This window comes from Mesocricetus auratus, unplaced genomic scaffold (genome assembly GCF_017639785.1).
Source record: "Mesocricetus auratus isolate SY011 unplaced genomic scaffold, BCM_Maur_2.0 Super-Scaffold_100021, whole genome shotgun sequence".
Taxonomy (NCBI): Eukaryota; Metazoa; Chordata; class Mammalia; order Rodentia; family Cricetidae; genus Mesocricetus; species Mesocricetus auratus.
In genome coordinates, this window is record NW_024429202.1 from 17,014,851 (window position 1) to 17,037,702 (window position 22,852).

At 39.4% G+C, this 22,852-nt stretch overlaps 1 long non-coding RNA gene across 1 annotated transcript; it reads right to left on the bottom strand.

The window, feature by feature from the left end:
• Positions 1-765: 765 nt before the first annotated feature.
• LOC121133271 lies at positions 766-13,673 on the bottom strand. Its single transcript, XR_005870084.1, has 3 exons — positions 13,538-13,673; positions 2,755-2,902; positions 766-802 (listed from the first exon to the last, which is right to left on the bottom strand). It is a non-coding gene; the product is annotated as an uncharacterized LOC121133271 (long non-coding RNA).
• Positions 13,674-22,852: the final 9,179 nt, after the last annotated feature.

Below are 22,852 nucleotides of genomic sequence, written 5' to 3' on the forward strand. Positions count from 1 at the left end.
TTGCTACCTTTCTTTCCCTCAGGTATAGTCTTGACCTCCTAGAACATCTCCTTGAAAGTTATTAGTTTTAGAGTTGGGGGGACACGGCAGGGGTTGAGGGAGGGTAGCTAAGAGGAGCTGGAGGGAGGAAAGGGAAGAAGAAATGCATGTAATTTTTTCAATTAAAAACAAATTTTTTTATCATTTTTTATTTTAATTTTAAATAGCTTGTTTTACATGTCAATCCCAGTTCCCTCTCCCTCCCCTCCTCCTGCACTCCCCTTCCCCCCCACCCTCCCACCCTATTGCCAAATCCTTCCACATAGGGGATATCTAGAGTCTGGCATTTTACTCTGGGTAGGGTCCAGGCACTCCCCTAAGAGTCCAGGCTGAGAGAGCATCCCTCTTTGTGCTATAGGCACACGAAGACTGTTTGTATACCAGGGATAGACACTGATCCACAGCTCAGGGCCCCATAGGTTGCCCAGGCCTTCTCGCTGACACTCACATTTGGGGGGTCTAGATCAGTCCCATGCTGGCCTCCCCACTGTCGGTCTGGGGTCCAAGAGCTCTCCCCTGTTCAGATCAGCTGTTTCTGCTGGTTTTGCCAGCCCATTCTTTGCCAATTTGCTCATCACTCCTCTCTCTCTGTCACTGGGTTCCTTGGGTTCAGTTCAGTGATTAATTGTGTATTTGCCTCTGTTTCCATCAGTCACAGGATGAAGGCTCCCGGATGGTTATAGACATCAAGTTCATTATCAGGAATGGGCATTCGAGGTGGTCTCTCCACTATTGCTTAGCTTGCGCATGCTGGTAGGATTTGCTAAAAACAAATTTTAAAGGGGCTTATATAGATTGCTTTGATTATTCACTTACTAGCTTTTCATACATTTAAATGTTCACCAATCAATAATATGCTAGAGTTTGGATTAGCAACCATTTGCTCACACAGTTATCTTCCTACAGCCACCCTTGCACTGTTTTCTACTAATGAGATCTCTTATCTAACTTTCTCAGCAGCAGCTTCTTGCTTTCTTTCCTTGCATTTGGAATTTAAAGTAAAACAAGCCAAGTTGGTATCTTATGGGAAGTCCAGCTTAAAGAATTTTCCTTCTTTAGGTGGCTAATGGGCATTTTGCACTAAGAAACCTATTGCTGAAATTGGATATTAAGATTAACTGAAAGATTTCTAATTGAATACCTAGTGATCCTCATAAATTTCAAGCTGTCATGAACCTAAATCATCCATGTGATCATTCTTTAAGGCACACACTGCAAGGTCATCTTTTTTCATTATTATTTAAAAAATTGTTTTACATGTCAATCCCAGTTTCCTCTCCCTCCCCTCCTCCTGCACCCCCCCACCATCCTCCCCCATCCTCCCACCCTATTGCCAATTCCTTCCACATAGGGGATATCTAGAGTCTGTCATTTCACTCAGGGTAGGGTCCAGGCACTCCCCTAAGAGTCCAGGCCAAGAGAGCATCCCTCTTTGTGTTATGGACACACGATGTCAGTTTGTATTCGAGGGATAAACACTGATCCACTGCTCAGGGTCCCATAGGTTGCCCAGGCCTCCTCACTGACTCTCACATTTAGGGGGTCTGGATCAATCCCATGCTGGCCTCCCAGCTGTCGGTCTGGGGTCCTAGAGCTCTCCCCTGTTCGGATCAGCTGTCTCTGCTGGTTTTGCCAGCCCATTCTTTGCCAATTTGCTCATCGCTCGCAAGGTCACCTTTAACCCAAAGTGTTTAAATGTAGATCTGCTGGGACCACCCTATTCTTTGTCTTCTGTTTCATAGGAATACAGAGAAGCCTCAAAATGACATAGCAAGCAATACTTTGGAACAAACTTGGATTTCTCACTATGTATGGAGACAAGGTTTCAGAAAGTTGCAAACTTTAAAAGAGAAAGAACCTGGGGTGGTGTAGTCACTGAGAATTGGCTAAATTGAGAATGTATTAACTACATCACAGTCTTGCCTTTCATGACTAATATAAGGGCAGAACTAAGCAGATTAATTCAACATGATTAGAAGTAATCAAATGAATTCTTTAATTAACTGTTTTGAGCCTGATAACAGGTCTAATTCCCAGTATAGCTGCTTTCTATTTTCTTCTAAGAGAGGGAAGGAAGATGAATCATAAACCAGAAGATTATACCTTCTATAACGAAGGAGACAAAATAACAATAGCTCCCACACAGTCTTGACACCACTCAGAAACTGGCAAAGCAGGTAGGTCCTTAAAAACCCACATTACATTGAAAACTTTGTTTTGCCCTTCCTTTATTGATATAAGAGCTCTAAACTTTCACTGTGTATTCCAAATTCGTAAGGACATACTATACTGGCTAATAAATAACAAGGACAAAGCAAATAAATTAAACTCCAGAGGAGTCTCAGAGCCCTGATTTGCTTTTCTAGTGAATTTTACCTATCATTTGATGAAGAAAAAATTATGTTGTGTGTGTTTGTGTGTGTGTGTGTGTGTGTGGTGTGAAGAAGCAGTAATGGGTTTTGAAACCAACCAGTTTCTTTTTAAAAAGCAAAGATAACCACTGAAATAATGAACCTTTCCCAGCAGTTGATAAGTCATCCAAACCTTTCAAACTGTTGCTAACATCTACTCTATTTTGAGGCCACTGTGTAAAATTTAAATCAAAGATTAAAACATTGATTTTAAGGTTAGCATAGAACAACATCAATTTAATATATTATATCCTGGAAGACTGTCTGAAGTCTCCATTAAAATCAAAGTATCTGGAGGTCTTACTTGAGTTTCAATGGGATTAGGAGGCAATCATTTATTTGTCTTCTTTGGCATCTAGAAGTTGGTTGTATTCATGTCTGAAAAGATCTTCCCTCCATTTTGAAAGCCAGAGTTATGAATCTCTTTCACCATTCTGCACACTTGTTTCCTTCTAAAAAGAAAAAAACATTGCATTTTGGAATGAATTCTGCTTACTAGATTGCGTCCACCTGGGTCTTACCGTAGAGTTGCCATCACAAGGAACCCAGTTTTAGTCCTTTTGTCATAACATAGTGTATCCACAGATTCTGAAGATTAGGTCCAATATCCAGGTGAGAGCGAGTGCATTCCATGCTCCACATCATATTAAGACCCAATGCACCAGAACATGACTTAAGGTACAGTTCCTTCTGGACATGGTTCTCTCTTCAGTGAAATGTGGTGAACACTGAATTTATCTGAGCTTTCACTAGGCAATTATAGGTCTGAAGGTAGAAAGTAGAACAGTATAATTTCATGTGGGCTTCTTCTTGCTATAAAATCTGTGATCATGTTATTTTAATGTGGAAATCTAAGTGTTTATTTGAGGAAATGTGTGTATAGAGAAAGACAGAATTTTGCCCACTTATTTCTGTGTTCAGTTTCTCAGTGCTTATATGCACATGACTAAGCCACTCAAGGGCTCACTCTCAGGGATCCATATTATTATTTTATTATAGTTTCTGTTAGAAAATTTTGGATATCAGGTAAAAGGGGAAGTGACAAATTAAATAAATGGACTGGTTTAATTCAATATCTTAACAAGTGTGTGTACCAATCCTCAATCATGCAATTAAAAGGATAAGGTTACCTAGAGAATATGGCCCAAGAAATCAACTAAGTAAGGTTCACATGAGCTCACATAGACTGAAGATTCAAGCACAGGACCTGCCCAAGTCTGGACCAGGTCTTCTGCATATATGTTATGGTTGTTAGGTTGGTGTTTTCATGTAACTCCTAAAGGTGGGAGTGGGTGTATCTCTGACTCTTTGCCTGCTCTTGAGACACTTTTCCTCCTAGTGAGTTGCCTTGTCCAGCTTTGATATGAAGGCTTCTTCTTTGTTTTCTTGTATCTTGTGTTGTCCTTGTTTGGTTGTCCTCTCTTGGAGGCCTGCTCTTTTCTGATGAGGAAAGTGTGGGAGTGGCTCTAGGAGAGAGGGGAGCTGGGGAGCTGGTAGGAGCAGAGAGAGGGGAAACTGTTGTCAGGATGTATTGTATGAGAGAAGATTCTTTTTTAATTAAAGAAAGAAAATTAACAATAAAATAAGATTCAAAAGAAGACTGTAAGTCCTACATGTGTAAGAGTTAGCAGAAATAGCCACTAGTCTGATACAGTGCTGATGGAGTCCTCTATTGTCTTCAACTGTCCTGTGAAAGCTCACCAAAAATACATCAGTAACACAAACATTAAAGTAAAACCTGAGTTGGAATTTCTTCTCTTCTTGCTCTCAGTTCTATTTGGTACAGATTCATTAGCCTTCCTAACTTCACTGCATCATCTGTCAGTAATTCACAGAGCTATTGAAAATGTTAGGTGAAGTAAAGCCTATTCTGGTTGGTATTTTTATCAGTGTGACACAAGCTGGAACCATCTGAAAGTAGAGAGCCTCGGGTAAGAAAAACACCTCCATAAAATTGGTCTATAGAGAAGTTTGTGGGGGGATTTATTGATGTGGGTGGGCTCGGTTCACTCTGGATTTTGACACTCTGGGCAGGTGGTCCGGAGTTTTATAAGAAAGCAAGCTAGCCAAGCCAGGGGAACAAGCCAATAAGAAGCAGTCATCCATGGTCTTTTCTTCAGTTACTGCCTCCAGGTTCCTGCGCTCACTTCCACCAGTGATGGAGAGTGGCCTGAGAGTTGGAAGCTGAAATAAACAATTTCGTCTCCAAGTTGCTCTCAGTCATGGTATTTACCATAGCAACAGAAACCTAAAAAAGGTAATGTAGATTCAATGGTTACTACATTCCTAGTATGCAAGTACAGCCAGTTCATAAGGACTATTGTATATCCCATTATTGCTCCTGCTTCAGTAAATCAACCAGTGGACTGACGGACTCAGCCCTCTCACTTTGACCACTTAATTTCACCCTGAATTCATTAAGCATCTGCTTCTCCAGGTAAATAAGGAGCAAAACTGACAAACTGCATCCTTTACTAAGGCAGACATCCTAGTACAGACAAGTAGGAAAAAACAATCAGAAGGCAGTAAGCATCCCCAAACAATAACATGTCAGGTTATGATGAGTTCTGTGGAGGAATAAATAAGATAGTGTGACAGTATCACCAAGAAGTTTGCTATTGACTAGTAAGGTATAGATAATCAATGCAATTTCACAGAAAAGGGGAGGATATAATGCACAGATGTTCACGGACATTATGATAGTTAGATGCAGTTGGGAAGAAGTACAGGATTCTGAGAAAGGATCTAATTAAGGAGATAAGAGTTTGGCTCTTATTATAAGGGAAATCTGAACGAGGAAGGTAAACAGTGAATGTTATCAAACCAAACAGAGCAGAGTATAGAGCAAATGAGAAACAGAAATCATGTTTGATTATAACAGAGTAACTGATGGGAGAAATGGTATGAAACATAGTGAATAGGTAGCTAAAGCTATAGTTTTCAAGGTGTAGAGGCTTTGAGTAAATTATACTTTATGAGAATCCAGGGGGCATAAAAACCATAGCAGTCAAGGAAATCATGCTTTTAAAAATGTGCAGCTGTATGTCGTCTGTGCACGTGTGTGCTGTGTGTGTGTGTGTGTGTGTGTGTGTGTGTGTGTGTGTGTGTGTGTGTGCCTGTGCCATGATGCACATGCACATGTTAGGGTACAGCTTATACAAATTGGTTCTCTCCGGAACATTCTCTCCGTGTCGGTCATGGTTGGTAGAACTCAAGACATTAGGTTTGATGACAAGCTACTTTACTTACTCTGTCATCTTCCAGGACCAAGGAAGACACATTTTTACAAAATTATAGCTTCAGAGATAATTACATTTATATTTAAGATGGTAAAATGATGAGTTTTTAAAGAATGAGTCAGTCAGCGACTGGAGAGATGATTTAGTAGATAAAGCATTTAACTGAGGACCAGAGTCTGAACCCCAAAATCCTAGACTAAGGCTGGGCAGATGAGGCGGCTCCTTAGGAAGCAGTGACAGGGAATCACCAAAGCAAGCAAAGTAGCCAGGAGAGCTGGAATTGCTGAGTTCTGGGTTCAGGGACAGACTACCACATTAAACAGGGAGCAATGAAGGCAAGTGTCTGCTATCAACTGTGGCCCAGTATGCACACACATACCCAATCATGCTCACGCGCATGGGTGCACGCACGCACGCACACACACACACACACCACACACACACACGTACGCACACACGCATGCACTGGGGGAGGAGGCAGGAAGTCAGAGAGACTCAAAGGTTACCGTGACATTCCTGAGGAAAGAGTATGGTGTCTAGACTGCACAAGAGGACTGGCGGCCAGATTTAAAGAGATATGCGTCACAGAATAGGAAGACTTGTGTTCTTGGGGGAGGTGACGGGAAACTTTTCCTCAAATGATAAAACCTTCTTTGTCTTTGCCTCACGTTTATTGATGAATGTTGCCAGTATTCACAAGGTTAGATAAGAAAGACTGTGGAGATCTGGAGCATGATTGGCAGAAAGAAAGGAGAGTTATATTGGGAACATATTTTTGAGCAGCCTGTGAATCACGATAACAATGTGATCTGAGGGTGACAAGGATCTAAGTAGGAATGACAGTCTTCTCAGGTGTGCTTTCCTGTTTGTATTCCAATGGTGTTGCACACACCTCCGTCATAGTTCTATGTCTCATGCTGCAGCATGTGCATGTATGATCATGTCCGCACAGGGCTGTGGGTGAGCTCTTTAAGGATTATCTTTAATTTATTTAGGTAATACTCAATGTCTAGCATAAAATAGTATGTCCCTCCCCATGCTCTCCAAATAAATATATATTTCATTAGTGGTTCTCTAAGTTATCAGTTCTATATTCAAGAAGTCTTTCTCTATTAGAAAAACAACTTTTTTGTGGTAAATAGAACCTTCTAATGTCACCCAGTACATTTTCATTGTTTCTTTTATTTCCATGTATCCAATAACTCTCACTAGCAACTTTTACAAACAACCCCAAGATTTGAGTCTAAAAAAAGGAAGGAAAAAGCAGTTTTCCCTTGGTCCAGAAAGGAGATGTCTCGGTAGAGAGGTATGTCAGAGAAAGTCTCTGATACCCAAATATCCCACGTGATTTGTGTGTGTTGACAAAATGGTGCACTTTTCCATTCTAGTAAACTTGGACTAGAGAGGCATGGAGGACCTGCATGGTGAAAGGTGTCAGAGTTCCCCACACACATTCCTCTCAAAATGAACTGAGAGGGAGACTTCTCAGAATTTGGAATCTGTGATACAGTCATGGTGAACAAATGACTAGGAGTGCACAAAATCACTCAAAGACTTCTGTTTAACTTCCGACTGGTACAAACATCCCCAGGTTGATTTCATCTCAAAATAGTTATTTATTTTTAAGGACACTTTTCAAAGTGTGCAAGAGCCAGTGCCTTGAGGACATGCACAGCTGTCACAGCAGTGCCAGTGATTGATGAAAAGGAAGGGTCCAGGCCAAGAATGCATGCACTCTGAGGGAAGTAAAGGATCGAATAGATAATTCCACAGAACAGGGGCCCTGTGCTCCCTTCACAGCCACATGAAGCGCCTACCCAGCAGTGACTCTACCTGATTGGAACTGAATGCTCCATTATGCTCCTTAGAGCTCCACAGCCCTCCTGCACACTGACTCCATTCCTGCTGCTCACAGGCAAAGTGCACGGCAGGTCATTTCTGAAGGTTCCATTCCCAAGGGAACATTTCTGACATGTTTGATGCCTGTGTTGGTAGCCCTAGCCTTATCCCGGGATCAGGGGCTTGCTCTTTCTTTGTCACACTTAGACCTTTCTTAAGTACGGAGTAACTGTACTTCACAAAAGCTTCAACAAAAGGCGCTATTATTCTAATCGAGGTCCAATTTTCTTTAACCCCTTTCTTTACCTATGAGAAACCAAATTCACATTAAGTCAACGTACATTAATATGTGTGATCTTCTCCAAGCAGCTCATGGCGTTTTCCTGTTTTTGAGTATTACTCATAGCTTTCCCAAACCCCATTGTTTAAAATGAACTGTACCATTGATTTTTGTAGATGCTCAGTGACATTCATTTCTCAGTTCATCTAACATTGCCCCCCCACCACAGTTGTTTGTTCTTTGAGAAAGCTACTTGATTTCTGTTAGTATATTACAGATTATCTGAGACTTTTCTTACCCCAAGACATAGAAAAAATTGTACGTAAGACTTTTTTTTAGTGACGAATGATGGTCTAGGCAAAATATTTGGAGGTGAGCAAATGGCTAAGAGTAAATGGGACAGACCCAGAGGGTGCCCATCCCTGCAAAACAAAACAAGACCCGTAGCAACAATTTCCTAAACTGACATGAGTTATGACATGTCCACTCTTTTTTTCATTATCATATATACAAAAAGAATATGTTATGCTGCCCTAGTTTGCTTTCACTGCTATGACAAACAGGATGGCCAAAAGCAACCTTGGAAGCCAACAATCCACTCCACAGTTGGTCACTGAAGGAAATCCGGGCAGGAGCGTGGAGTCAGGAGACCACAGAGGAGAGCTGACTACTGGTTTGCTCAGTTACTCTTTTATATGCCTCAGGACAACCTTCCCAAGGTTGGTACCACACGTAAAAAATTGGAGCCACCTTCGTCAAACAACAATAAAACAAATGCCCCGAAGACATGCCTACAAACCCATCTGAGGGAGGCATTTTCTCAGCTGAGATCACCTCTTCAGATGAACCGAGATTGCGTTATGTTGACAAAAACCTAACCAGCACAAATATATATGTACATCCTACCATTCACAAGGCCCTTGCTTATTCCTTCAGTTCTAAACAAAGTGAAAATATTAAGCTAAAAAGTGCATGTTAAGAAACAGAACAGACTGTAGCCTTAAGTCCGTGTGTGACTTCAACTCACCTATCAGTGTCACTGCAAGGGCAATTCTATGTTTATTATATCTTTATTTCAAAAAAATAGTCTTACTATATAATCCACATAGCATATTCCTAAATAACTCAATGTTTAGCTTTATTTACATGTAAACTCAATAGAGTATATATACTTTTAAAGTCCCATTTTTCTCAGTATTGCTCTTGAGATACTGTTGCATTGCAACTCAAAACTCAGCATTATTCACATATAGTTTATTCTGCCATGGGTGGAAATGGAAATACAGCTTTTCACGTTGTTTGGTGCTGAAGGAAAAAGCCCAAGTCTTGTGAACGCTAGACTGTCAGTCTACCACTGATCCACATCCTTAGCCTAAAATGAAGTTCTTTGGCAATGTTCCTCCACTCTGGCAAATGCTGCCCTTTAGAGTGCTGCTGCCATTACTTCAGATGAAATTGGGCACATTCAAGGGGGCATGACCACAGACCTGTTGTTCTTATTTCAGAATACAAACATTAAATAGTTTCTTTAGAGTTTGTGACTCAAAAGGAAATCTATAAAGTACAGACTTGTGCCCAATTTAAACTATTTTTAATAAAGGAGCCAAGAGCTCATAGACTCAGCCCTCTAGAACCATGAATCAAAGTAAATCATACCCCTCTAATGGTATTTTTTTCAGATATTTGTCAGAGTTATTTAAAAGTAATGGCAAGCATGTCATAAATAATTACTAGTTATATTTTGTGCAATGTGTAATGCAATTAATCAGTGACACTATCTGAACCATGAGTGGTTATAAGTAACCCCAACAGCTCTAATGTGTTAACTCTGGGCCCTTTTGATTTTTGTTCATAGAGAGTGATATTAGCTACAAAGAATATGCCTTTATTTCCAACTTCTTAATCTTTTATTCTTTTTCATGATTTACTTAACTAGTCAGCATAGTAATGCAATGTTGGATAAAAGTAGTCATAAGACTGTTTCATTATTTTTAATCTAACATAGGATGAGCAGTGACCTATGAATCTTATATGCCTTTAGATTTATTTATGAGCACAATTTGAATCATTACAGAGCTCTTGTATTCATATAACATAATTACAAAGGATACTAAAATGTCCCCCAATGAAATAGCACCCAATCTTATTCAAAGTTCCAAGAACAAAACTTTAAATTTCATTATCAACCAGACCTGTTGGATATTTGAAAAGTACAACCAAAGTAATCCTGACAAGGACAGTGGGTAGCATGACCTGCCATGATAGGCTGGTTAGAGTGTGAAGCTGCAAGACCTGCTTTTAGAGGAAAACTGTAGGCACTGGCACTTCCTTTACTATCAGTCTCTGTCTGTACTGAGCATTTCCTGGGATCCTGCTGTTCAGAGAAGTGAAGATGCACATACAAATAGCAAACTAGCAAGAGATTCTACACAAAAGAAGAGTAAAAGGACAAATTAGATCCACTGCAGGGGAGCAGCAAGCTCTGAACAAGATGGTTTGAGAACTTGTGATTACTTATAGAACCTTGTCTGAAGATGGAAATAATGCTATCTGAAAAAGATGTCTAATATATTTTATTAAATATACTTACAAGATAAGCAGGGATAGAAGCTCTGGGAACGTGGCTAGCTTCCAAGAGAGAGAGTACTTTTTCTTTCGCTTCCTTTTATCACCTGTGCCCATCCACTGTCCACGCCCCTTGGGGCATGGAAAATATTGTGGGCTCACTCACTCCTACACTTGTCTTATAGGGCTTGCAAGGAGAAGTTTGTTGGTAGAGTCAGGGTATGGGTGGCTTTCTCGATTGACTGACATGTGGGGTTACATAAGTCTGTGCACTGAGTGTGTCCTTTCCCATACTACTTATGATTTTGATCATATGTCTGTCCAGTCACACATAGATGTAAGATGGTAGACAGGTGATTTCTTTTCCCATAAAAAGTCACACAAGGGACACGATTAGCCTTACTATGCATGCTCCCTGAACTAGCTCACGCTGGATCAGTTCCCTGCCTCTAGGATTAAGATACTTTTCTGGATGTATTTGGCCACAAAGAGGGATTTACCAAAAATTCCCATGGAACGATCTATCTAAATGACTGCTTTGCTTTGTTTTAAAAGGGGTGTGCAAGCAATTCTCTGCAGGTGGGAAATTCCAGCTCTGTAAGTATATTGTTGAGAAAGGGTTTCTATGCAGCTCAAACCACTGGGTGCCTAGGTTGCTGAGCCATTCCTACACTTGCCTACCTCATTTCTATGTATTTATATTTGACTCTTTATCCCCCTACCCTGTATTAAGAAATACACCCTTGAAATTACACCTCCAGCAATACTAAAATATCTAAAATATACACTTACATTACTTGCAAATACACATGAACATATACACCTACTACCATTTGAAACAAAAAGTATTAGTAACAATCTATATACTTATATATGAAGAGTAAGTAAGTAAGTTATAGAATAAGTAAAGGATAGTATTCTATAAGCCGTAAAAAAGTGAATGGTTTCTATGAATGAATAGAAGATTTTTGTGGATATGTTGTGAAATAAAGACAAAGTAGAGAAGATTAGCCCTTGTATACTACCTTTTATGTTAAAAAGAAAATGACACAGGAGAGCATAAATGTGTTTGCTTAATCTTTAAAAAAAACTTACAGAAAAGTAGAGACTAGTGATATCAGTATGACAGGCTGATAATGACTCCCTAGATGAGTTCACACCCTAACTTCTGCATCCTAGAAATGCTACAGTATTGAGGGAAAAGTTCTTTACAGATGGGATTATGAATTTGGGGGTGAGACGATGACCCTGAGTTATATGGATGGGCCCCATATAGTGTTTGAAGTCCCAAAAAATAAGCAGGGAGACGAAAAAAAAGCAGGATGTAGGAAAAACACCAAATAAAAAGTCGCAGTTAAAAACAAACCTGATGGAAATATGAATGAGCAATACTACCTAACACTCTTGAGTGGAATGTAGGGCACAACCAATCTACCTTTTGAAACATGTATTTGGCAGATGTATTCAAGACAAATGATAGACACAACATGCTAACACTGGGATTTACCTACTATAGATGATATTTCATGGAGATAGAAAGTGGCCATTCGGACATTAATTCTGTATGAAGATGTGATTTGAATGAGGAAAGTCTCCTGTGTATTCACACACTTAAACACTTGCTCCCCTGTTGGTGGAGCTGTTTGAAAGGTCAAGGAACTTTTAGAAGATGGCTTCCTGTGTGATGGTGTAATCACCCTCTTGCTCTGACTGCCTGCTGCCATACTTTCCTGACCTTAGGAACTCCCACCGTAGACTTGTGAGCCCAAATAAGCTTCTATATATTGCCTTTATCATGGTATTTTCTCACAGCAATAAAAAGTAACTGATACAATCAGAATTGGAGAGTGAATACATATAGATAGATTTCTCACTGTCAGAGATAATAGATCACAAATGGAAAAGGCTAGGATAAATTCTGTGGTCAGATTAGAACAAGGGCATTATGATGAATGATGATATTTATGTATTTCTAAATACAGATCTATAAATAGTTATGTGGACACATACGCCCATTAATATTAATGTATTAGCAGCTATACTTCTTAGCTCAGTTCACTGATAGAGACCTAAAAGCAACAATATTTCAGTGGCGATGAAAACAATTAGTAGCCGATCTTCATTCCTTTGTAACATTCCCTTTAAAAGTAAGAGAGCTTGCACAGGGCGGTGATGGTGTTTCTCTGTGACTTCAAGGCCAGACTGGTCTACAAGAACTAGTTCCAGGACAGCCTCCAAAACCACAGAGAACCCCCCCAAAAGTAAGAGAGCTCATAAAGTAGTAGGTGTCAGTACAGCTTCTTCCAAACATCTTCTGGAGTTGTGAGATGGATCCCTACTACCTCCTGAACTATGTCAAGTATATCCTCAGAGAAAAGGCCATCTACATCAGGCCATACATTTCTTGAAGGGGTGAAGTCACAGCTAGTTAATACCTAGTCACACAGCTAAAGGAAATGCTAGCTCAGTCACCTGTGTGCTTCTCCTTACTTATTTATGTAGACAGAAGATGTCAAATCCCATTTACTATATTCTAGTATGTATTTAATGACCCTCTCCTTTTCTTCTCATATGAGGGGCAGCATCTCTCATGCTCCCGTTCCCATTACCCTTCCTAAAGCACTGGGCATCCGTTGCCATTTATTATTGACCAGTTTAAACACTTGACTTGTAAGCCTTCAGGGCACTCTGGAAACTACACAAGAAAAGATCTCAGAATTAATGAAAAATGATGTCATTTCTGAGGAATGCAAATCAATTTACAACTAACTGTTGGAAGAGCAAAACTGTTGGAATTATTAAGTAATGTGCTTTAATTTTAGAACTAGGGAGATCATTGAGAGTAATTAATAAAGATATTATAGAAAGTATATTGGTTTTACGTAAAACACCTTAGCATATTAATAGGAAAACATTATTTTTCATGTCACTGGATCAGTTACAAGTATGCATAACTTGATATATTTATTTTCCATGCAGGCATACAACTAGAACAAAATACCATAGTCTTACCAGGATCATTTCCTCACAGTTGTCTCTGGTTTAGTGTTTCTTTGCATTTTCAGCATCTCCTACTTTGAACATCTTTAAGTTTCTCTACACTGCTCTTCTGAACTTTCTGAGCTAAATAATGTCCACTTGGTCTAATCCGTAACTATACTTACTTGCATTAATCTCTTCATTCAGTCCTATCACCTATGATAAAGGTGGAGGTCAGTCAGCAAAGTTCCTTCTTCCATCAGAAAATGTTTGGGTTTCTGTAGAAGGCAGTTGTGAGCCTGGCAGCCATTCTGAGCCTGGACTTTGCCTGTAAGAGGGAAGAAGTGTAGGACCAACTTACTAGATAATACTCCATAAAAGATAAATCACTGTGTAATACAAAAGTCAAGTGAGATGTCAGCTTCCCTGAGAAGACCAGTTTATAGACAGATGTAATTCTCTGGAGATAAAGGGGTACCACTTTTTCTGGACTGGAACGTTTTAGCCTATGCACAGAGAAGAGGAATTTCTGGAAACTTTTTGAAGAGAGTAATATGGACTTCATTTCTCCCATCTTAGCCACCAGGACAGACAGTTAGACTGATAAATGTTCTCTCTCAGAACCTGATAGTCAGTGCGACGATGTGAGGTAATTGTTCCTAACATCTGTGGTCTTCTCCCTCTGCAGTATTCGAATAGCTTCTGGCACAGACAAATCCAATTTAGAACAGGACAAACACTTTTGTTGTCTTTCAGATCCAGAATGGCAAATACATTTTATACCCTAGTCATCAGCAGTTGATTTGTCATTATTGCCTAAAATCCTCATTGGTGAATAATTCTGAGGGCTTAGCGGGTCCAGGGGCTGATGAATTTAGCATGGTATGAAGTGAGAGCAGGGGACATCACCTCTCTAAAAGGAGGTCAACAAACCAGTTGGGTTTTGTGTGAATCTTGCTTGGTACCAATATTTTTATACATTTTATTTAAGAATATTAATAACATTCTAAAAATAAATTTAGAATTTAATTATTTTCTCATTATTCCATGAATAGCTACTGTGAGTCAGTCATTAACTTAAGTGTTGATAACAAAATAGTAAGCAACATAAAAGGACATAAAAGATCATAAAGGAAGCCCATGCTACAGCTGAAGATAACTGCAGGGGAGGAGGGGAAAGAGAATTTTTATTAAGATGATACATCTGTTCACTAACAAAATAAACTTGGACAAGTTACTTACCCTGTTGAAACTTTAATAAAATGAAATTTAGAAACATCAATTTCACAAAGATCAACAGGCAAAATATTTAATATATGTGCAGGTTAGGACTTTTTACTATGATAGCAACCAATATATTTTATGGAATCTAGCATGCTCATTGAATTATACTATTTGACAGTCAGACACGTGAAGTGTTACATGACTTGCTATTAGTACATGTAGATTTTTTTTCTGTGCATAAAATATCCTGTGAATTTTTCCCAATCAGTGTTAACAGTACAAGAAGACAAAGATGTTTAATAAAAATCTGTAAAGGAAAATTCGAGACAGGAAGATTAATCAAGCCTGATCATCTTAGAAAATAGCGAGGTGAGTAAAGGTTCTAGGGTGAACTTGTGATAATACCCAAGAGGAAAAGGTACCTGGTGATCTCAGTAACCTCTTCCTTCTGGGGACCTCAATTTTGTTTGATTTGATGCAATAGCTACTAAGGAAGAATAAACTAAGGCAGAAGCTCGAGAGTGGCTCAGAGCTTCACAGCAGTTGCTGCTCTTCCAAAGTACCAGGGAGCCGGGCGTTGGTGGCGCACGTCTTTAATCCCAGCACTCGGGATGCAGAGGCAGGCGGATCTCTGTGAGTTCGAGGCCAGCCTGGTCTACAAAGTGAGTTCCAGGACAGCCTCCAAAGCCACAGAGCCAAAGCACCAGGGTTCTGTTCCTAGCATCCACACTGGTTGGCTCTAGAGTACCTGTAAGTCTAGCTTCAGGGAATCCCAGTGGCCTCTTCTGGTACTCCAATATATACTCAGGCACACACCCATATCCATAAAATAAAACTAAAATTAAAATTTAAAAATAAATGAAGATGGAATATCTACCCTTACGGAGTTCAGCATGAAGGCACAAGAGGAAAATACTGGGAGGGAAGCTAATGGAACAGGCAAGTAAGACCTTCCTGGGAGCCCTGGGGAGACTTGGCCTCAAGAGTATAGGCTTTGGAGGTAGATCATAGGTTCGGATTCCAACTCTGCTAATAACTACTTGCGAAACCTTGTGGAGGTTATTAATCTCTCTGAACATCCGTTTTCAGATCTAAAACTCAGTGGAAAAAAGGAAAATATAATAATACCTCCATTATTAGAATAAATGGAATGACACAACTCAAGTTTCTAGAACAGTGCTTAAGAATACTTACTGTGTGCATAACAATTAGCTATTGTTAGTAATGCCAAGCTTATTAATAACATTATAGCCTCCTACCTCAGTAGGAGTAAGTGAAATCCAAAATTCTAGTCACCAATTAATATAAAAATGATTATCAATGCTTTCAGTTACTATTGATAGCATCAGCATACCCACGTAAACCTGACTGAATTAATGATAGCATTTAATTAGTTTCCAGACAATATGAAGACTGGTAGTGGAGGTTTATAAGCTTGTGGCAGGAGCTCACCAATGTCACCAAACACCAAGGTTCTTCTCCTCCTCTGTTCTCCTCAACTAGTACCTTTTATCATCCTCATCACAAGATGGCTACCTCAACTACAAACATCTTACCTGACAGCAGGGAGGGGAGTTTGCAATGCTGGGAGGTAAACAGCTTGTCATTCCACTTTAAAATACAATTGTGTTCAAAGGGAAAAATGGAGCATGGCTGCTGAGCAGGCAGGTAACCATGTCTGCCATAATCTTATGATTTAAAAATGCTGTAACAAGTCCGGAGTATATATAATATTTAGATACAAAGAGCACAAGAAAGGGAGCTGAAAAAGACAGAGGAGCTTTGAGGCCTTTGGGCAAGATTTTTCCACAGTGAATTTTAATCATAATTGTGTGCATAAAACATAAATTTATTTTCAGATATGCAAATGTAGCACCTGGGATAACTGAAAATAATGTAGCTAGGTTTCATTTACTGTCTCTCCCAGGCATATGTATTATTTGAGTAATCCTGTGTGACTTAGACTCAACTTTCCCTAAACCTTGCTCAAAAAAAGTTGCCCTTTTTACCAACTCCTTACACAGCAAAATTTGAACAAGAGTTGACTCTACTCTCCAACTTCTGCAATATTACTGTCCCTTCAACATTGTTCAGGAAGTTTCTTATCCCCTCTTCACTGCTGACCATAGTGGTCAATCAAGCGAACCCATCACTCTTTCCTGTTGGAAACACATTCCCTTCTCTGGGCACACTGATTGCTCCAGCTGGTCCTCCCCCTGACTCTTCTCAGAATGTAATGTTGAAAGAGACTCCTTAAGATGCTGCAAGGTTGGGTTCCGCAGCTTCTTCTATTTAACCACACGCGTAGTCTCTAATTGGTAAACTCAGACCTGTTGCTTTAAACTTCATCTTTAATGCCAAGTGCTCCTTTTATCACCGCTCAGGACCTGTCTCAAGGACTCCAGAGTCCCGTATGCACCAAGGGCATCTTAAATACCCGATAGCACTTGAAACCACATTACCACCACCACGTGCTTCCCAGATTAGTATTTATTTACTTAGTTTCTTGGGTTCAAAGCTTTGAAATCATGCTTAGCTAGCTCCTTTCTATCTCTACTTACCCTCCGCAAATTAATGGACAAACCTTGTATGCTGTTTTCAAATCCTACCTTGCCAACCGTCAGGCAACATCATTGTGATGTCACTCTGCTCCAAACCACCACCATTCAGCACTTGTTTGATTACTATTGTATGTCTGCCTACTTCTACCTTTCCCTCTACAGCCACTTTTCTCTGTAAGACCCAAGGGACTCTTTCTAAAATACATTACATCATGTCACTGCCTAAACTAAAGTTTCCAATAGCCTCCAATTTCAAGTAAATAAACCCTACCTTCCACTATAGCCTCTGTCACTCCAGGAGTGATGACCTTCTACTGACTGTCAATCCCTTTATTTGCCCCACCTACACTTGTTCACTACATTCCATTTTTTCCTGGCTCCCTAAAGCATCTGGAATATTCCAACCATGTTCCAGTTGCCTTTGGCTGACTGTTGATCTGACCATTTCTTTTTTAGAAAGGTTTTCATTAACTGCTTATCTAAAATACTACTCTAGCCCTTTGTGTCTCTCTCTTTTTTCCTGCTTAAATTTTCACCGTATCCCTTACCTGACATTCGTATTTGATTGTTATCCATGTCTTCCCACTGTGTGTATCTATTGCATTTACGGTATACCGAGCACAGAGCCTGCCTCCAGTCTGTGCGGAGTACATTAGGCTGCATGGTGAGTGAATGGATAAATGGTGATTTGCTGACTTTTTTGTTTAATTTTATATAGATTTCATATTGTTTTTCGAGACTGCACTGTTACAAATCACCATTTTCAATAGTTTCACTTGTGTTAAGTAAGCATTTTAATATATACACAGAATAAATAACTTAAAGTATAAAATGTACCTTATGAATTCCAATAAGTTTTTGTGCTGTACTTTTATTAATGTTATGTTTCATGTATTAATGACTCTTATAAGCTGAACCAATAACATGCATTATTTATGTAAAAAAAGCATATCAAAATTGCAGCCCTTTAATACAGGGCATCTTTGCCATTTAGGAACCATTTTTCTATGGCCAATATTTTCATAATCTAATAGAAAATAATCCAAATACCAAAATGCTGTGATTTTCTGAGAATGCTAATTAGCACCTTGAAAACACAATGATTTCATCTTACTGTTAGGCTTGACACTATTATATAATCTGTTCATGTTGTATGCACAATATTTTGATGAACTTGTTTTAGCACATTCTCATTAAGACTGTATCCCTTTTACAAATGTTAAAAAGCTTCTAAACATACAAATATAAACACACAGAATAAAGCCTAAATATATTCATTAAGGAATCTTTTTGGAAAACAGAGAAAAATGTTGACAAAGGTTCTGTTTTTCTATGCACTGGTGCTTTCTCACAAATACTAATGAAAGTTAATCTAGTGGAAGAACTTACCTTGGAATGTCATTTGTATCCACCCCTTCCTTATTTTCCATACTGTGGCTTGTCTGCTCTTCAGAGAGATCTATTTTTTCACAACAAGATAAGTTCCAATTGCTCTGCAAACACCTGCCTTTAAATTAGGACATCTGTATCCATCCATGTCTTTTTCTTTCTGTCTCTTCTCTATCCTGCTGTCTTCTCCTCTCACAAGCAGCTTCCACATCCTTACAGTTGTCTCAGATTTACTAGAGAAATTGCCATAATTGTCTTCTCTCATCACTCATTACTGCCTAGAAGTAACATAGCAATAATATCTCTCAATCTCTGACCTTATTTTGTTGGATGTGATTATTATAATCATAGTGTATTAGTCAGGGATCTCAGGAGGAACAGAGTGATTATATAACATGTATATACCATATAACATAACAATATGATATATATTTATATATATGATTTATTATATTGGCTTACAGGGTGTGTTCCGCGTAGTCCAACAATGGCCCTTCTCATGAAGGAAAGACAGAGAAACCAGTAGTTGTTCAGTTCACAAGGCTGTATGTTTCGGCAGTCTTTACCTGGCACTGAAGTCCTGGAGGTTTCTTGGGAGCTCCTGGTCTTGAAGACGTTTGATTTAATACTGACCACAGTTAACAGTATAGATGAACTTGTCAACAAGAGTGAGGGCAAGCAAGCAAAAAGTGAAGATTCTTGTTTGTCTTTTTATATGGGATGCTCCCAGCAAACATGGTCCAGATTTAGGGTAGGTCTTCCTGTTTCTAATAATCTGCTTAAGAAAATCCCTCACAGGAACATCCACCATCTTGAAGTTAAGTCCATATGTAGTCAAACTGACAGCCAAGAGTAACCATCATAAACATTTAATACCTATATAATAAATAACCACAAAAATGTAGATCTCAATATCTACATGACTTCTCTCGAATCCACTATCACTGAAATGTTCAGGATGTCATTTGTCCTCTCAAACTGTCTCCACTTCCAGTTTTTCAAGCAGCATTATTTTATTCCATTCTCCAACTTATGTTTGACATATTTCCTCTTTGTTTCAAAATTAGCAACACATAAGTAACAGTTGTGAACAGTTGCATATAAATATCAGTTTCTTTCAAATTGGTTGATTTTTAATTATAAATTATATGGTTGGTTTAAATCAAAACATAAAATTATTTCAAAGACCAGGAGTGCAAATAAAACACCATACAATTATAGAGGTGAAAATCAGACTTAATTGCCACAGTATCAAGTATCAAGGTAGATTAGGCTAAAATGAAAAGTTTTAATGTTATTATCTTCCCTCGGCTCCGGCGTCTGTTCTTTCCTTTCCTCATGCTAACTGAAATGCTTTCATAGAGACCTTCATAATTACTCTCTAGCTATGAGCTGCAAAGCTTGCTCCCTAATGCCAATCAGTTGTACAGTATTTAGAACTGAAATCATAACAGTACCAAGAGGCAACCATCAGTCCTGATGTAGAACTATACAGCCGCTTAGAACGTTTTCTTTTCTCTTTTGTTGCATAGCTTAGGGGACAACTGGGATTAAATTGTGGGTGTTCCAAGCACTCAGCTAGTATAGATTTGAGGAACTTGCTGATATCTCTAGGGTGGAATTTCCCAAAAGATAAATACAGAGACATTCTATTAGTTATGTAGGCCTTTGGTGCTCTAAAGTAACACTGGAAATAAACATTGGATATATCTTGTTTCTCCTTATGTGTGTGTGTGTGTGTGTGTGTAAGTGTGTATTATTTATGGGATTATTATTTCATTTACCTCCTTCAACTATGTAGTAGCTGTATCTTTGTGTTTTTGAACAAAGATGAATGTTATCTTAGTTGGAGTTTCTATTATCATGATGAAACGCCATCTCCAAAAAGCATGTTGGGGAGGTAAGGGTTTATTTGGCTTACACTTCCATATTGCTTTCATCATTGTAGGAAGTCAGGACAGGAACTCAAATAGGGCAGGGACCTGAGGGCACGAGCTGATAAAGAGGCAAGGAGGGGTGCTGCTCACTGGCTTGCTCCTCATGGCTTGTTCAGTCTGATCTCTTCTAGAACCCTGAACCACCAGGTCAGGTATAGCACTATACTCATTGAGCTTGGTCCTCCCACATCAATCACTAATTAAGAAAATGTCTTACAGCTGAAACTTATGGAGGCATTTTCTCAGCTGGGGTTCTGTCCTTTCAGATAACTCTAGGTGGTTTTTTTCATTATTGTTGTTTTTTTTTTCTTTTTTGTTTTTATGTCAAGTAGACATTAGACTAGCCAGTATATCTGCCAAGGAAGGTTTGCTGGCCTCAATGTTTATGATAGCCCTTGTTTCCCTTAAGTAGCAAGATTAGATTATTTAAATCTATTGTAGAATGCAAATGTAAACTGTAGAAATTATGGCAGGCCATTAAACTTCTTATAAGTCACCTTCCTCATCTAATAAAATAGAGACAGACTCATTCAGGATAATGACTATAGTGATAACCATAAGTCAGATGTTGGGTGCCTAGTTTATTAAAAACAGATCATACATTTCTATAGTAATTTGTAGAACTCTTTTGAAGAAGAGACTATCTATGCATCTTGTTTAACCGATATATCAGTAAATTAAATAGATTTGCTGAGGGACCCAGCTGATAAAGAACAAAGTGAGATCTGATCCTGCGTCTGACCTATGACAAGGTGGTTAGTTACTCGTAGCTCCAAAGAAATGACACCTCTCAATCATCCATCCTTCCCATTACTTCTAATGTTTTATGGGGTCTTCATTGAAATAGAAAGTATTTCCATTTTTCTCATTGCCAATTGAAGTATTCAGACTTCTGCCCTTAATTATGAAATCAATACTTCATTGTTTACATTAAAGAAGTAAGCAAGAAATCAATAAGTAGAAAGTCAGAAGTTCCTTAATTGATGCTTCAGCAGAAGCCTCATCATTCATAGAGACCTTCTGAAATAAGAATTAAATTAAAGCAAATTCACATGGCTCTGACTACAAGAGAAGAGTGTGTCCTCAACAGGTATTTTGTTATGTAGAGCAGTTCCATTTGAAAGTTCCAGGTTTCTACAAATTGACAATTGGCTAGAACCTACCAAATTGTCAATTAAAACTATCACAATAGTTATCATCCTTCAGTCTATATACCTTAAATACATACACACACAAAAATTCTTAGAGGAAAAAAGAACATGAGAAATTTACATTGGGAAGTAATAGCTACAGGAATATCAGTAGGTAACACTGTTCAAATGTCTCAGGGGCTAAAACTTTAGAAAGATTTTTATAATGGACAAAGGGAAGGATCACACAAAAATCACTGATTCCAGATACCTCTGCTACAAGAATTTCTTATTCTTGGCGGGCTGCCTGTACTTGGGGTCTACCACTGTATCTTCCATCCCAGCAGCAGGAGCCAACGCACCCTACCATCCTAGTCTCCTGCTCCACTCACAGAACCAGGTAAACCGGGGCCCATTTCCAGGCCACCTGCCGAGCTTGGGTACTGCCAAGACACCTTCCATCCCAGATGCAGGAGGCAAGGCACCCCAGCAGCCTAATCTCCTGCTCCACCCATGGGACTAGGGCGGCTGCCTGTGCTTGGGGTCTACGTTGCACCTTCCATCCCAGCCGCAGGAGCAAAGGCTCCCTAGTCTCCTGCTCCACCCACGGATCCAAGTAAACCAGGGCCCATTTCCGGGCCACCTTCCTGTGATTGGGGACTGTCACTGTGGCTTCCATCAAGGCAGCAGGAGCCAACAAACCCCAGCATCCTAGTCTCCTGCTCCACCCATGTGACTAAGACTATCAGGGCCTGTCTCCAGGCCACACTCCTGTGCCTGGGGTCTACCACTGGGGCTCCCATCCATCCCAGTGGGATCCAAAGCACCCCAGCATCCTAGTCCATTTCTCCACCCACGAGACCAGGAAGTGGAAAGCTACTAGAACATTGGACTTGGGAACCCTGGACCCACAACCACCAGGAGAGGAAGAGGCACCTTCTGGAACCCACTGCAAGGATGGATGGGAAGGAGACAATATAAAAACACAAGGAGCAACAGAAAAACCATTATGACACCGCCAGAGTCCATAGATCCTACACCACCAAGGCTGGAACACCCCAACACAAATGAACCAGAAGAGAAGACATTAAAAACAACTTCATGAAAATGATAGAGGCCCTCAGAGGGCATATGAGAAAATCCCTTAAAGAGATGGAAGAAAAAACAATCCAACAATGCAAGAAATGGAAGAAAAGGCAAAGCAAAAATTGCAAGAAACAATTCTAACAGTGCAAGCACTGAAATCTGAAATAGAAACA